The 15,984-nt window shown below is 41.7% G+C and overlaps 1 protein-coding gene across 6 annotated transcripts in view; it reads right to left on the reverse strand.

Moving 5' to 3' along the window:
- JADE3 (jade family PHD finger 3) overlaps window positions 1-15,984 on the reverse strand; it is a 69,590-nt gene that overhangs the window by 40,766 nt on the left and 12,840 nt on the right. For 3 of the 6 annotated variants that reach the window (XM_075523277.1, XM_075523294.1, XM_075523287.1), the window contains one exon: window positions 10,214-10,266. The exons of the other annotated variants lie outside the window; for them this stretch is intronic. The gene's annotated coding sequence lies outside the window, so the exon portion shown is untranslated. The remainder of the gene's footprint in view (window positions 1-10,213; window positions 10,267-15,984) is intronic. 6 annotated transcript variants of the gene reach the window in all.

Below are 15,984 nucleotides of genomic sequence, written 5' to 3' on the forward strand. Positions count from 1 at the left end.
CAAGATTTCTGAACAAAACAGTATCTCCAAGGAGTAGCAGTCCTTCCTTCCTGACTTCAGTTTGTTGCAGAGAAAGGTTAAACATATCCATACACTACTCAGTACCTGTTAAGACCTATACAGAAGGAAAAGGCAACCAAGAAATTCAAGGAACTGTAACACAAATATATCCTAGACCTGTGAGATTTTATTTCTTCACATTTTAAAATAGACTGACAAAAATGGAATTGGCCACAGCGCTAAGGAAACTTTCAAGTGGGGCAAAAAATAACCTACTTTCTTTATCTTATTAAAAAGAAAAACAGCATCTATGTATGAAAATCAAATGACAAGCTACATGCAAATCTCAGATTAAAATTCTGTACTTACATTTTTACAATATGGCTTGTCTACAAAAAAAAAAAGGCAGAGGCAGTAGGTAGAAATTTCCAAGTCTCCAAAATGTGGTTTATGTAACTGTTAAATTTAGATTAGGAAGCAAATTATCTTGAAAGGTCTCCAGGAAATGTAGTACAGTAAAACCATTTAAATAGGTCAAATTTCATAGTCAACTGCCAGGGAAATTACGAAATATGAGTAGAGTTAATACAACCTTTCAAATAACTAGAGGAAGAGAGATCACTTGTGTTTGGGTTTTTTATTATTATTTTTTAATATCCTATGCAATCTAACAAAAAGGCTATATAAACTGGAAAAAACACCCACTTGAACTTGGGTTAGCAATATTTGCTGCACTGAAAAGGTTCAGCAGAAACAATTCACAGAAAAGGAAGTTCAGCAAAAAAAGTAACATTGTTTCTTTATTTCACTCTAATGAGAAAATTTTAAAAAATTAATAATATACCCCTGCTCTACTTAAGAACCCCATAACAGAGTGACGACATCTATCCTATCCTCCCCTCACCCCCAAAATAAAATCTTCTTGGATTATTCTCTGAAGACTGTACTGGGCCTACCACAAAATAACACTTTTCGTGCTACTATTTCATACTAAGTCTTGGTTAACATAATAATCTGTAATTCAACAAAGGAGGAATGCACCAATTTTTAGAAGCAGCACTACCAGCGACAGCTGATTCCTTTGTCATTAGGTAAATAAATAATTTTAGTAGGCAAGGAACTGCATGTCACAAAAATCTGGCTAATAACATGGGTCTATATGAAGTGCAATAGCAACTAGATATAGTCTTGAACTCTGTTTTCCTTATACATTACCTTTTTATATAAGGCAATTTGGCAGCTGCCACAAGGATACCATGAGTTTAAAAATGAGAGGGGAAAAAAAAAAAAAGTCCACAACATCATCTTCCAGCATGACTTATCCCCTGAAATAGTTAAATTCTGGACAGAAGTCAGCTGATCGATCATAAAACTAAGAAACCCCAAATATAACCCCCCCACACATTCATTTGTGGATTATGAGCCAAAAGGGAACCCTGACATCATTTCATGTGCCCTTCTACAACAATGATTCATCATTCAGTCTAGTGCAAAGCACTTAATGCCCATCATTTTGCTTTGTGAGTATAAAAAGAGGGTAAGTGATGCTACTTCACATTTACAACATACTTTGACGATACAATAAAATACAGCACACCCCAAGCACAACTGCCTTTCCTACCTTGAAAACAGAAGTGCAGCTTTTAATTTCTGGTGCCACGTCCGTGCGCCGATCCACGGCCAGGGCAGGGGGGACAGATTTCCACCAGAGGCCTTCAGCTAAATCACCTCACGCCAAGCAGGTTGTTAAAAATCAGAAATCCTTCTCAGAAGAGCAAGTCACTAGCAACACACGCAGTGCCACCATTACCTCAACAGAAACTCTCTAAGAGGCTAGAAAGAAATTAAATCGCGCTCTTCCCTGTGCTTCCTTGACACCCGTCAGTGACCGAGCAGCCTTATTTTTGTCTTTGAAGCAAGCTGCATGTGTTGGCCTGTACACAGGGCAGCCAGGTGGGCCAGGCTGACATGGAAATATTTCTGCCCATTGAACACTTCAGCTTTAGCATTAGCATCCTGAGGACGATACCAATCTGGGCAGAATCAATTTAAAAAAATAAACAACATCAGACTGTCATTAATTCACGCAAATACACCAAGGCGTACGTGGTTCTGCTCCTCTCTATTTCAGTCCTCATAATTACTTGCCGCTCATGAACACAACACTGTTTTTACACCAGCTGTTTATTAACAGAACTATTGTTTTCCTAAAACAGCAGTAGAGATTTGGACACACAAAAAAATTATTTCCTTCAAAATACCAGACTGAGTTCGAGCGAAAGCCTGCTTTTAAAATAAAGGAAAAGAAAAAAAGCACTTCCTCCCCTGAAACCACAACCAGGCCGGCGCTGCCTGGCACTGCCACGCTCGCACGCCTGAGGCGCATCTGCCCGGCGGCGGCCCGGTGAGCACTCCTCACCCACCTCCCGGCTCCTCGCCCACCTCCCAGCATCGCTCCCAGTCAGGGGAAAGGCTAAAACGAGGGCATGGCCCTCAGGACAGGGAACGGCTGCCCTCAGCAGGGTACCATGCTCGGTATTGCTGCCCGCGCACGGCTGAGGGGCCGCGACACCCCGCCGGTGCTCCATTCCTGCCCGCCCCAGCTGGGAGGCCTTCCCTGGGGGAGCGACAAAGCCCCAGCACGGTGAAACGAGGAACAAGTTCTCAGCAGGAAAGTCACAGCGGCGTTAAACACACAGGCAGCCTGTAGAGCGCAACCATCTCGGCCACCACGCAGCAGGTCGACGCCGGAGGCCAAGGTGGCCGGCGGGGCAGGCAGACCCACAGGGCAGGCAGGCGTGCTATGTGGCCAGAAGGAAGCTATCACAGCTCTTCCTTCCTCAGGCCAGTGTCACGCAAAGAAACCACCTCTTGTCAGGCTGTTGGAAACTCCACGGCAGCTAATCGATCCCTGAAGGAAGCACCCAGGAGGCAGGGGCTAGCACGCGTACAGCCCTCTAACTACACACGTGCACCAAGCATCACGGAAAAGCACCGACCCCGGCTACACGTGCTCGGGGAATTAGTCCACTCCGAAGAGTGCTCAGCAGGGGAGACGCAGTTACTGATTGTGTGTTGTCTGTTTTACAGGGCTCCCTCAGAAGAAAACACGTACCTGACATTAACGCTGAGGCATCTAATAACCAAGGGGCAAAAGAAAAAAGAAAACCCCACAAGCCTATGTGTACTTACTCAACAGAGATGAAGCTAAGGACAATGTCCGCTTTGATGAAAGACTGGTGTGGACATAGCGTTACTAAAAATGGACCAGTACCGGGTCATCACACCCAGTGCTAAGCCAGGTAAACAAGGAGCTGGCTGCCCAGGAGCTCCCCCGGGGGTTCGACACCCAAAGATGGCCACATGCACTGCATCTGCAAGGAGACTGCAGTCACGGGCGTGCCAAGTGCCGGTGAGAAACAGGAGCAGCACGCACACGCTTCACCAATATGACTGAGCAGAAAACCCTCAGAGAGCGTTTAGCTGGGCTTTCTATTTTAAGAACTGGTATGATTCACGTTACCTTGGCTCTAAGTGTTTTGCAGTCTTTACCGTATCTACCCTCACGATAAGCTCCTGTTAAGCAAGCACTGAAAGCCCTGACATTTCAGAGCTGCGGCACAGAGCAGCCATACATCATGCAGGGAGCCTCTGGCAAAGCAGGCAGCTGCATCCAGGTCTTCCAAGCGCGTAGCCAGCAGCCTTGCCACTCGCTGCCCTTCCTGCTGATGCACACGTGGAGTCGAACAGAAGAAAAATCCCTGTGATGCACTAAGTCACTAAGTATTGTCGACCTGTTGTACAGTGATGAAATTGCACCACAGCGGGGGGGGGATAAAAAGCAAAACAAAGCAAAAAAAACAGAAGCGTCACTACTTAATTGAAACTTAGGCAATAACCAGTATTACACTAGTTCAAGTGAAGCTGCCACTTTGCCCTATCTGCCTGATGCTCCCAGCAGTTGCCCACTTGTATCTGCTTCACTGCTCTCCAGCTGTACTAATACATGCTTTCATGACAAAACACAGGTAAGGAACTAGTATCACAAGGTAGAAACACGGGCAGGAAATATTACCAAAGGAAGGAAGGATCTAGAAATCTATGCAATATTTGGGATTAAGAAAAACCACTTTTCTATTAATAGCATAGGCAACAGTTCTCATATCCTGCAAGATACTCGCTTAAATGAATCAGTTAATTTTTTGGTACTTGCTAATAAAATAAATTAAAGTAGGTTTCACTATTCTTGTTTTGTTTTTTTCTAAATCTCAGATAATAAAAGAATCAACAACAGCAGCCTGCATTAAATATTTTATCTGTTTTGACTCATTTATTTCTTGCTTATAATGCTTTGAAGAGGCTTTGCTGCAGTTTTGCATCACTAACAAAACCAAAGGATTGCAAAAGGCAGGAAACATCAAGTTGTGTCTTTATATTCTACTCAAAGGATAAGAGAAAACAAGAACACAAATATTTTCCTATAGGAAACATTAAGTTGACAATTTCTTCCCTCATTTGACAAGAAATGGTTTTCATTTACAAGTTGAAAATAAACATTCTGGATGCTAAAGTTTTTCTCAAGTAAAAAAAGGGCACCAAGGGGATCACTGGATAGGAACAATTAAAGGGAATGTACTGTCACAGCCAGAACTCAAAATAATATTTGGAATATTCCAAATCATTGGTTGAATACTGACATCCTACTATATTTTCTAGCATTTCACACGACACATTTATATGTAGTTGCACTATTATTTTAGTTCTCCATGTCAAAACATCAAAACGTAAGCAAGAATTTACTACAAGATTTGTTAAAGCACTTTTTTTCGTTTAAAAAAGACAACACAATTTGTCTTAATAACTAATGAATTTAAATTAATTTTAATGGCCAGTCAATTAATGTTATGTGCTACAATCTGTAATATACAACACATCAAAGACACTGAGGGGTCTTTTAGTCAGACAGATTTAAAATAGATTTATAAAAACATAAATAGCATTCCAGGTTTATCTGAATCACCAAATTAAGGTGGGAGAAGACATCGTGAAAGAGATACTTTGACCAACTGATGTTTGTCCATTTTTAACCACAGAGCAGAGGCAAAAAGAAAAATTACTATTTTCTTCTGTCATAACGCAAGATGCAGCAATGGCTAAATAAACAGCAAACTTGCCCACTGGGGCTGATGCCGCCCTGGAAAGGGGAACCAAAGGATGATTGTACTTGCCCATGGTTTCTAACATGCCACATCTTGTTTGAGAAAGCAGTCAAGAGATGCATCCTGAAGACCACATAAGGTTCAATTTCTCATCAAACAGCCAAGTTGAAGCCAAAGTACTTTTTTTTTTTTTTTTTTTTGAATGAGGGGACACACTGATCAGGACTGACCATTAACACTCCTCTAAATTCCTCCTTCCTCTTCCTCCTCATTGACTAAATAAACAAGATTAAAATGAGTAAGACTAGACCACCACCCTTCTACTGTTCCTAGTGGAAAGCATGTCCTACTTGAGCTGTGCTAAAGCTGAGTGAGTAAATAGAGGTGGCTTTTTTTGGCACAGGAAAAAAGGTGCCGCTCCACAGGGTGGATCACAAACAGCACTGGTACTTGAATAGGTGGAGTCAGAAAGTACAGGAAAATACTATCCTTTCCATTCTATGAGGATAAGGAACTATCACAGCTGACCTTCCAAAGCTGCGGGGGTGTGAGATAATGAATCTGACTCCAGAGCAGTTCCCTTTGTCCACTCTCCACTCCTGTACAGGGAGAATGGAAATGCCTACAAGCTGTGGAAGTAGGGAGGTGTCTCACCACATCTTTATTCATAGGTAAGAGCCCACAACATGCTGCAGCTGCTGCACCTGAATCCCACGCTGTCGAGAGCAGTAATAAAATCTCTGCTGAGAAACAGGGAGAGAAAAGGAGAGGTTACAACTAAAAATGCAACTATGAAATTGAACAAAACAAAAACACCTTTACAGAAGAGTCACTCTTAAGACTCCACAACGCAATGCAAAACCTGCACGGTCGGTATGTTTTGTACGTGCAACTCCAGTTGGTCAGTGAGGTTTTTATAAACCTGTAAAGAAGTCTCCTTCTCTGCAGGCTCTTACCCTGCGCAGCTGTAGGGCACGGGGCAGGCTGCAGCTGTATCAGTTATCAGGGGCTCTGCAACTGAGAGAAGGCACAACTGAAGCTGCTCTCGGGCCGTGGCAGAATAAAGCCACTTGAGACTCCTCTTCTACCATCCACCTTCCCCAGCTCTGCAACAGCAAAAGCTACTGGTTGTTCACACTGAAGCTGTGACCCAGGAGCAGCTCAGGCACAGTCCATCTGCTCCCTCAGACGTCCTCGCCAGGGAGGCTGAGCACTGCTGCCTACCCCAACACCAGCTATGGCTCCCAGTTAATACATGCACAGCCACGCCACAGCACCTGCGGGACACTTCTGAAAGGTCTTAAGAAGATGAAAACACACACATTCATTGAATGCCTTTAAAAATGGGGTCCTTGGGCTTTCCCAAATTGGCTGTAACAGAAACTACTGTAGGAGGAGAACAGCACGGAGAGCTGCGCCTTGATACAAGAGAGGCGTCCTTCTGGCAAGGCCCAAGAGCAGTGGTGACAAGCACTGATACAAGCCTGTCTGGTTTAATTTGCTACACCCACTGAGCCACATGGAGAAAGCTTTATGGATAAGCAACGCTAGTAGATCACTCATCTGGGCTTAAGAGCAAGGGAGTATCTTCTCCCTCCCCCTGGCACCACTGGAGAAAAAGTATTTGCAGAACGTGAACCTCCAACTACAGTTGTAAGGGAAGTTTGCGATGGCTTTAGGGTAAGAGATTAAACAGACTGAGACTACCCAGCTGAGAAAGGAGGATGCAGAATAGGAGAGATCTGCCACAAGCAGTAAAGTGAACAGGATGAAGAGACTCCTCACTGCTTCTCATGGCCCAGAAGATAAGGGGCACACAAAGTTATGGGACAAACTTCAAAGGAAAGTCATTAATAGGAAAAAAAAAAAAAGCCATTTTGTACAAATTTACTTAGTGAAACTCAATGCTACAGGATGTTGCAGGGGTTGAAAAGTAAAAAGATTGAAGAGAGTTAGGCAAATGGAGGACAACGGCTATTAAACACGATATGTCGTGTCAATCTGCTGGAAATCCCAAAGTCAAAATTTTACAAGAAACAGTCTATCCGAGCTTTATAATGCTTTATTTCCCTGGGTGTCCACTGTTCACCATTATCAGAGACACTAATTGACCTAATTCAGTAAGGGAGCTCATCTGAAACCAGAATTACTCATAACAATTCACCTCTGCACGATGGATTTTATTTTTTTAATATATCAGTTCCCAACCTGATCTCTGTGGACTAGAGATCAGATAGGTGATCTATAGGGCCATGGTAAATACTGAAATGAGTATGTTTATCAGACAAGATTCTGATTTTGATAAGCACAACAACCAGAGATTCTGACAGTTGACATACTGTTGCCCTGAAGAGTTTGTTAATTGCTGTTCACTGTCGAGAGCTATTTTGGTCAAAATGATTAAGTAAAAGATTAGGTCACTCCCTAGGTTAGAGCTGTTGCTTTTTATTAAAAAAAAAAAAATTAAATAAGCATGCTGTGCAAATATAGCCTACATGCACCTTACAGCACTATCCATTCAGGATCTTCTTTTGGAGAACCCAAAAGAATGAAAGGAGAAACAAAAAGCATCCTGGAACAACCTGAAAAACGTGTGCATATGCATGCACGCACACACAAAAACTACTGCTGCACCTCACAAATCTGTGCAAAGGAAAGAGCAGTCTCTGCCTCACCTTACTGCCCGTGGAGGCACAGGTATGCCTTATATACATTAAACACTTTAGTCTTAAAAACACTATTAAGCATTGTTAAATTCACTGGTTTGAGTTTCATATAGCTATTAAGGAACTGTTTTACAAAAACAACTGCTTTGAAATCTGTTACTTTGTCTTTTTTTTCTTGTCATTTTTAATATCTGCCACAAAGTAGCAGAGATGCACCTATTTATATCTATTCCCAACTCCTGTAAGTCATGTCTAAATGTGACATGAATATCTACCAACATACATAGTTGCAAACAAATGCTTTATTCCATTTCTAGGTATTGCAGTGAAGGTTGCACAAAGCTAAGAGAACACTAAAAAGAATGTGCTGCAAGGACTTAAACATGGCTAGATCAACTTTAAGATAAGGAAATTAAAAAAAAAAAAAAAAGAAACCAAAACAGAAAAACCAAAACCCAAACCCCACCACAAAACCAAAGGGGCTGTGAGAATTTCTCAAGACCCAAAACCTTTTAAAGTATCCAAAATCAGAATAGATAATAGCTTGACGGTTAGCACTTTTACAGAGCAGGAATAATGTGAATTATAGCTTTCCTGAAGCTGATCAGTAAGGCATTCTTGTAAGTAACATGTTAGTAAGCTGACAGATATTTAATACAGAAAAACACGCAGAAGTTTATGCCTATTTAATTACTCCTCTTTTTTTTCCCTCCAAGGCTTCTACTCTGCAGAGATTCAATCCTTTAATAATTAGCCTTTCAATTCCATGTCTGAAGTTTAAGAATCCACTACACTTCCATTTCCTTCCATTTTTCCAAATCTGGATAACTAGCAGTGTTCTCATGTGAATTCTTACAGGTTTATTATCTCAAACCTTGCCAAGAAACACACCTGAAGTTATCCTGTCTCCTCACTCACAGAGAAATAACCCAAAACCTGCAGCCAGCATTGTGTTGCTGCATGCTTAAATTCTGTAAGCTAAACTCTTAAAAACCTACTTAAACTACTTAGAAAAAAGTAACTGTGCTTAAACTTTTGTCTGTAAAGCCCAAACATGATAGCGATCCACCCCATCTGAGCCATTAATTTTACTAGTCAAATCTGTCTGAGGTTGTATTTTCCAACTGCAATGGCAAAGCACATTGCATTGTAGCCCTGCTAACAGTACAGAATCAGGTGGGAGGAGAGACCAATGCTGGTTCTGCGTAGAAAAGAACTGCTAAGCCCTGACCCCTCAAAGACAAAGGGATGGTACAAGAGTAGTCAAGGCCAAAGCTCTATTTGCAGAAAATCAATGGGTTATGCACAATAGCAACTGCACTCAGATGTTCAGAGCCCAGCTGGAGTCTGTAGATCTGGTCTCTAAATTCAGAGTATCTGACACCGAAAACTAGAAAAAAACTCCCCCCCCCTCTTTTTTTTTTATTTAAACAGTCAAAGGAGAAGCAAGCTTTGAAGCAGAAGTCTTGAAATTGAGATGACTGCATCCCTTCTCTTTGCCACTCCTTATGATCTTTGGTAGCCAGCCAAATGGCTCAGCTTAGCTTCACTTTCCACATCAGACCAAAAGTTGAATAAGTAATAAAACTTGCCATCAGGAGAGGGCTTTATAATCACATTAGAGCCATGCAACAGAGACCGGCTACCTTGGTTCACTGGACAGCTTCAACGAGGCTTCATAATGAGGTACAGGTGTTGGCACTAATTAGGAATACCCAGCTCACTGCTGACATCAGCCCCTCAAAGCAATGACGGCACTTTAATCCTCTAAGCCACATAAAAGAAAAGCAGAGAGCGAGCGGACCAAAAAAAAAAAAAAAAAAAAAAAGTCTCTGAAAACGCCTCTGCAGAGGATTGAAATATTTTTGCTTACTTAAGGGAAAAAAATAGAAGTGTGACAAAACTGCAGGAAGTTTACTGTGAAGTATCTGAGTACGTAAAAGAAACTAAACCTTGTGCGCAACCAGAGTTTTTAATTTTAGGAAGGGTATCACTGTCTACTGTATGTATTCATCACAACTATCAAAATTTATATCCAGAAGAGAAGCACAGAATAAAAAGGAGTAGAAGCAGCACATGTAAATATTGCGGTAAGATAAAATTATTCCGTCTATGCCTACCAGCCTTCCAAGCATTACGGGGTACATCAAGACAGATTTTAACTGAAATTATTACAAGAAGTTCTGCAGGCTGAAACCGCATTGTTAACAACTTCTTTTATGACTTCCTGTCCTTTAAAAGACTTTATATTCCTTTAAAATCCACAAAGCTTTCATTTAAAAGGTGATATCTGAATGCTGAAGGTATATAGGTTCAATTTACACTTTGTAAACACCAATACACACATTTGGTTTTTGTTTTTTAAATATCAGTTCCCCCTTCACTTACATGCCAGGTCATGAGGTAGATGTTTTCGCTTCAGCTGATGACATCACAAGCTCCTAAAAAAATGAAAGGAGTGCTATTTAGGTAGTAGGAGTGACATCAGGCATTTCATGTTTGAGCTACAGTTTAATTTTTGGCAAGTAAGTGAAGGGTATATTATATTTTTATTGCAATTTTCCCAAGAAAATGATACCTCCGTAACATAAACCCTTAAATTCCATAATTCTCACTTAATACATGGAAAAATTAAACGCATCAGCTGTATATACACATACTACAATATAAATACACAAAGTACTACAATTAAAAGTAAATTCAGAAGAATAATCTCAAAGTCGACTTTGTCATCCTCTTAACATGAATGGGAACCAACTTTACCAATACCAACAAAATGAAACTTTAATTAGTATATTCTCCATCCTGTTTTGGGAATACAAAACAAAACGTTCACGTAGCTGCACGATTATTCAGCTGACTTAAGGGGCTAATTTCTCCAAATACACTGATGCTTTCTTCCTTCTAAAGGGTCTTCCATGAACCAAGCATGTTTACAAATTCATAGGAGGGCAAACAAAAAATAAGTATAGAGGGAAAGCTCCATGTGGCTCCTGCCTTAATTCCTCAAGACATTCCTTCAGACCTCTCCTTGACAATCCTGGATAGCTCAGCTTCCCTGGCAGGGATTCTGCTTACTTGCCCTTTTTAATCTAGTCCCAAGCCTTGAGCAATGTTAAGTATGGGAACAGAAGGAAATTTTCCCTCCACCAACTGCCCGCATTCCCCTCCTGCAGGATCATGTACATGTATGCTTTGTGTCCTATTGTAATGGACATAGCAAAAGCATTAAAAGTTGTTACACCCAACAGATTAGTTGCAGCACTCCTTGGAGATGTCAGCAGTTAGACCAGGGTCTGTCCTGACAGGCAGTCCACCCCATGCTTTAAGAGTAAAAAGCTAACAAAAACAGGACTGCTACGAGCTGGGGAACAAAGTATTAGAGAGCAGAAATTCGAGTGAAACCATGGAACTGATAACTGCATACCCTGCCAGAAGAAAAAGAATAAAAAGGGGGAGGGGGGAACGGCAATGTCTTTCTAACTGAAATGAGGCAGTTTCTGGCCAAAGTGTCAGCACCATGCTGTAACATTTCTGCTTCTCCACCCATCTGCAGTACAAGAAAAGGATACCACCACCCATCCACTGAGGAGTGGCACAGATCCTATTACTTAAGAACTATTGTTGCTCAACTTAGGCTGTGGCATCAAAGAAAAACATTTCCTTACAATTGTGGCGGGGGGGGGAAGAAGGGGAACACACAATAATTATAGCTCCTGTTAACCTTACAAAATTTTGAAGTTTTGGTTATGTTAATTTTCTTTGATTTAAAGTTTTGTCTTTGGTGTTTTTATGTTTGTGTGGGAGTTTTTTGGTTTGGTGTTGGTTTTTTTTTTTTTAAATCATCCCAGTTTCCTCTTCCCATCTCCTTGACAGTCTCTGGCTATACCCCACATTAAGCAATTAATTTTGAGCAACACGAGAAGATCTGTAGATCAAAGCGGTACCAGAGCCAAGGTTGCCAAAACATGAATCACGCTCCGTGGGTCGGATTTTTAACTTGATATAAGCAGATACGCTCACCACCACCACCACACACATGGCCTGAAGCGATCCACAGGGTCTGTGAGCAGGAGACGAAGTGCACTTGGCACGAGCAGTGATGGGAGCCTCCAGTCTCCATCCAGAGGGACCCAGCTTGCACGCAGAAGCACGGTGTGCGGAGCAGACACACAGAGAGTGGGGCTGATCGGAGGCACTCACTTTAAAAGCCCACTGCTGCTCTGCCGCAAAACCCCGGTATTTAATGCTGCCTCTATCTCACAGCTAAGAAACGCCAAGAGCCTCACCCACAAAATGCACTGGGGGAGGGAGGGAAAGAGAAGAGACAAAGTGAAAAAATGAATAAATGCCTGGATCAATTTTTCAAACATGACTTCGAACAAATTTTCTTATGGGATGTCTCATTATGGGATAACTCTTTAGTGTCCCGATTGAACCCCTTTAATGTAAGTTTTCCGTAGAAACACAAGCAAAGCCCTGGTTGTGGGAGCTCAAATGGCATCATTAAAATGCAATGCAGCCTACAACTTTTAAGTGTGAACAAAACCACAGCTTTTGCCTCCCAGCTGAACCACAAAACTAATATATTTTTGAACTCTTCATTAAAAACACATTTGTTTGCTCAGTTAAATGCCAAGATGAACTCTGAAATACCAAAAGGTTCAACTAAAAATCTTTTCTTTCTCTAACCCTTACACTATAGAGTCATAATCTTCAGTCCCAAATTTACTTATTTCACAACCACGTACAAATATACAAAATAGCATGAAAGATATAGCTGACCCCACAAAATACCACTCCCTTCTTGGGGGTGGTTTTTTTGTTTTGTGATTTTTTTTTTTTTTTTGGAAAGCCAGTCTTAACATACTGATTCAGAAACATTAAACTAATTCACCTCTAATTAACGTGCAGGGGGCTCTTCACTAGTAGGTAAAAAACCAGAAGAGTGCTCCCCAGCCTGGAAGGGTGCCAACCCCCCAACCTCCCCATCAGCAGCAAGTTCAGTAGCGGAGTAACCAACGCACACGAGATGCTCACCCTCCTCTCCGCACACACTGTGCCAACAGACTCTGCATTTCTACTCCCCGGGTGCATTTGAAAAAGCAATGGGGCAGCAACAGAAACTGGCATGGAGAAACAGAAAAGCAAAAAACCAACCAACCAACCAAACCCCAACCAAACAAAAACTTATAGGAACTAAAGGAAAATGTAGACACAGAAAACAAAACTTAGAAATGCACAGTAGCTTTTCATAAATACTGCCTGGAAACTAAGCGTCACCAGGGGAAAAACATCAGGAAGATTTATTTCTTAAAATACAACTTTTAACAACAGAAAGCCATTTGGAACAAAGACCTATTTTTTCCAGTTATCACTACTGTTATGCTATCATTCCCTCTGTAATTTACCATAGTACTTACCAACAGCCAAGCCTCCAAAACAAGAATTGCACTGGTTGAAAACAGTGCTTCGTGCTTCTCTCCTTAACCATCCCACACACTGCACTGCCATTTTCAAAAAAAGAGATGGTTGCAGAAAAAAAGATCTGCTAGGGTCCTGGAATAGGGCACCGAGATAGGACCAAGAGCTTCGACTGTGCCTAACAGAGGCTCCGCAGCCTCTCCAGGTGAGCCCCTTCCACTCTGCATGACCCTTACTGCCAGAAAGCTTGTCCCGGCACTTAAAGCACACATCTCCCTCAACGTGGCTCAAGCCCTTTACCAGGTCTCTCTCTGCACTGGACCCTGAAGAGATCATCCCTTTCTTCTTCACGCAGTTAACTTCATGTTTGAACACCACGCTTAACTCTTTTTGTTAGTACATCCTAGTCTTTTCTCCAGACTAAATAAAACCCAGTTAGTTCACCCTCTGCTCATAGGCCACGTTTTCTACATTTCTGATCCTTCTGGTTGCTGCTCTCCATCACCCTTTCTAGGGCTGGCACACAAAACCACTATGAGGTTGCGATGCTCAAATCTGGGCGAAGTCTATCAGCCGAACCCTCCCCTACACAGAAAATACTCTTTTCTTGTTACAGAACAACATCCTTTACTGTCATGTGAGTCGCAAATAATAATTCTATGTACAAACTCCAGTGCGTTTGCTTTTGCAACAGCATGGCCCTGTTGCCTCACGTCCTGGCCGTGAGCAGTTATTGCTGCTGGGCCCATCGCTCCCAGCCGGCAGGCGTGCAGCCAACCCTCCTGCTGCAGAGCTGCCCCTCAGCCCCCTGCTCAGCCCCATCCAACCCCTCCTTCCAGACTCCTTCTCCAGTCTCTCAAAATAACTGTAAGTTCAAAGCATCTTCTCAAATAGACACGCAGCTCCACCTAGTTTCATCCGGGTATTTAATGAGCATAGTCCTCATTCCTTCACCCACATCATTAATGGCAAATATTAATTAATACTGGACCTAGGAGAGACCACTTAAATCTCAAATTCACCTGTCTTGTTTGAAACTAATTAGTAACTGCCCTCTCAGTTTTCTAAGCAGCTGCAAACATTCCTGTGAGCATTTCACCTAATCCACATTTCCTTAGCTTGCTTCTGATAACATGTATTGTCTGATAACTTGCATCATCTACTGTGCAATTCCCACCTCACAACTGACTTCTGAGACTGAATTAGAAAGCTGGTCTTGTGATGCTTCACGTCTCCTTCACAATAAATAATCCCATGGATATAACAGCTACTTATGTGGGAAAGGTATTAGATAATCATTTTATTATTTCCAATTTTTTACAGACTTTCAGATATTTAACACATGTAGCCAGATCCCCATGGACTACCAGTAACATTACACAGATCTCTTACAAAAGGCAGATCAAGATTTTAATACTACCAAGACAGCACAGGAAATAAAGGCAGTAGTATTTGAGATTATAAATAAATTATAGTATGAAGCAGGAAGGTAACGGTACTCTCTTCCCCTTACAGTTCTGGAAAAATCATAATAGGAACAAGTATCCAAATACCAAAACAGTATCCATCGTATTTAACCGAAGAGATACTTCCCAGCAATACTTATCCTACGGGGACTAGAAGTAGAAAAGAAAAAGTCACTAAGCTTTAAGAAAAGTCTTCTAAAATCCCTACTAAGTATTCATAACAAACAGGGCTGGATTTTTGCTTGTAATAAACTGTGATCTGATGCTGCTTCTTCACAAGCTTCTAACAGTGCTAACTACAGTGAGTATTCAGCAGCTTCTCGATTTTCACCTCTCTTCCACATTGGCTTAGCCAAAAAAGTAATTCAGTATAAATTCACAATCTCATTGTAGAAATCTAAAGATAGTACATCTCACCTTAAGGTAGGTCAGAGATGTGGGAAGCATCTAGCAAAGCCTGCAATTCTCTAGCACCTTCGCTTCCTTCCACTGTCACAAAAATATTTCATTACACCTTTACACAGCAACAAGCCAATTCTTAATAATAACCAGTGACTTAGTAATTCCCAGCAACCAATTAAATTTTGCTGGAAAAACAATTTCCCACAGCGGCTTACCCCATTTTCAGGCAAACAATGCAGCAGGATGTCTAGAAGGATAGGTTTCATAAGGCAACTAACAAGTAACATCGAGCCGTTTTATGAAATGCTCTGAAGTGCTGGGCCCCTAGGCACTCAGATGGTGACCCAACGCAGCAGATATTTAGCACGTGTGTAGCGCCAGCCATTCCGCAAAATACTCAAAGCTTCTTATTCATTGCTTGAAATTACTTGTTACACAATATAATTAACATATACATACAAAAAAGCGAGTCAGGGGCTGAAACAACTGCCCTTACAGGGAAAAGCTACTGAGACCGACATACATGCGGGATTTAAACTTAAACACCTAAGCTAAGGTGCACGCAAAGTTGTTTATATTCTCCATATACTGGTAGGATATTAACATTAGTGAAACAAAGGCATGGGTCTGTAAGAGATCAGATGTAATGGGGTAAGTTTAAGAAAAAAAAAGTTCAGGCTTAACATTAAGGAAACGTCCTGACAGACCAGAACTGCTGGTCCATGTCCCCAGGGGAAGGATCGGAGGCTGCAGCTCTTGACGTTTAAACAAAGATTGGACAAGAGTCCTGGTAGCTGTGCTGCCAAGACAACATGCTCCGGCTCAGCGTTTCTCAAACTGGCCCGAGGGCAAGGCAACAACACATGG

The sequence above is a fragment of the Mycteria americana genome, chromosome 1, assembly GCF_035582795.1.
Source record: "Mycteria americana isolate JAX WOST 10 ecotype Jacksonville Zoo and Gardens chromosome 1, USCA_MyAme_1.0, whole genome shotgun sequence".
NCBI classification, from domain to species: Eukaryota; Metazoa; Chordata; class Aves; order Ciconiiformes; family Ciconiidae; genus Mycteria; species Mycteria americana.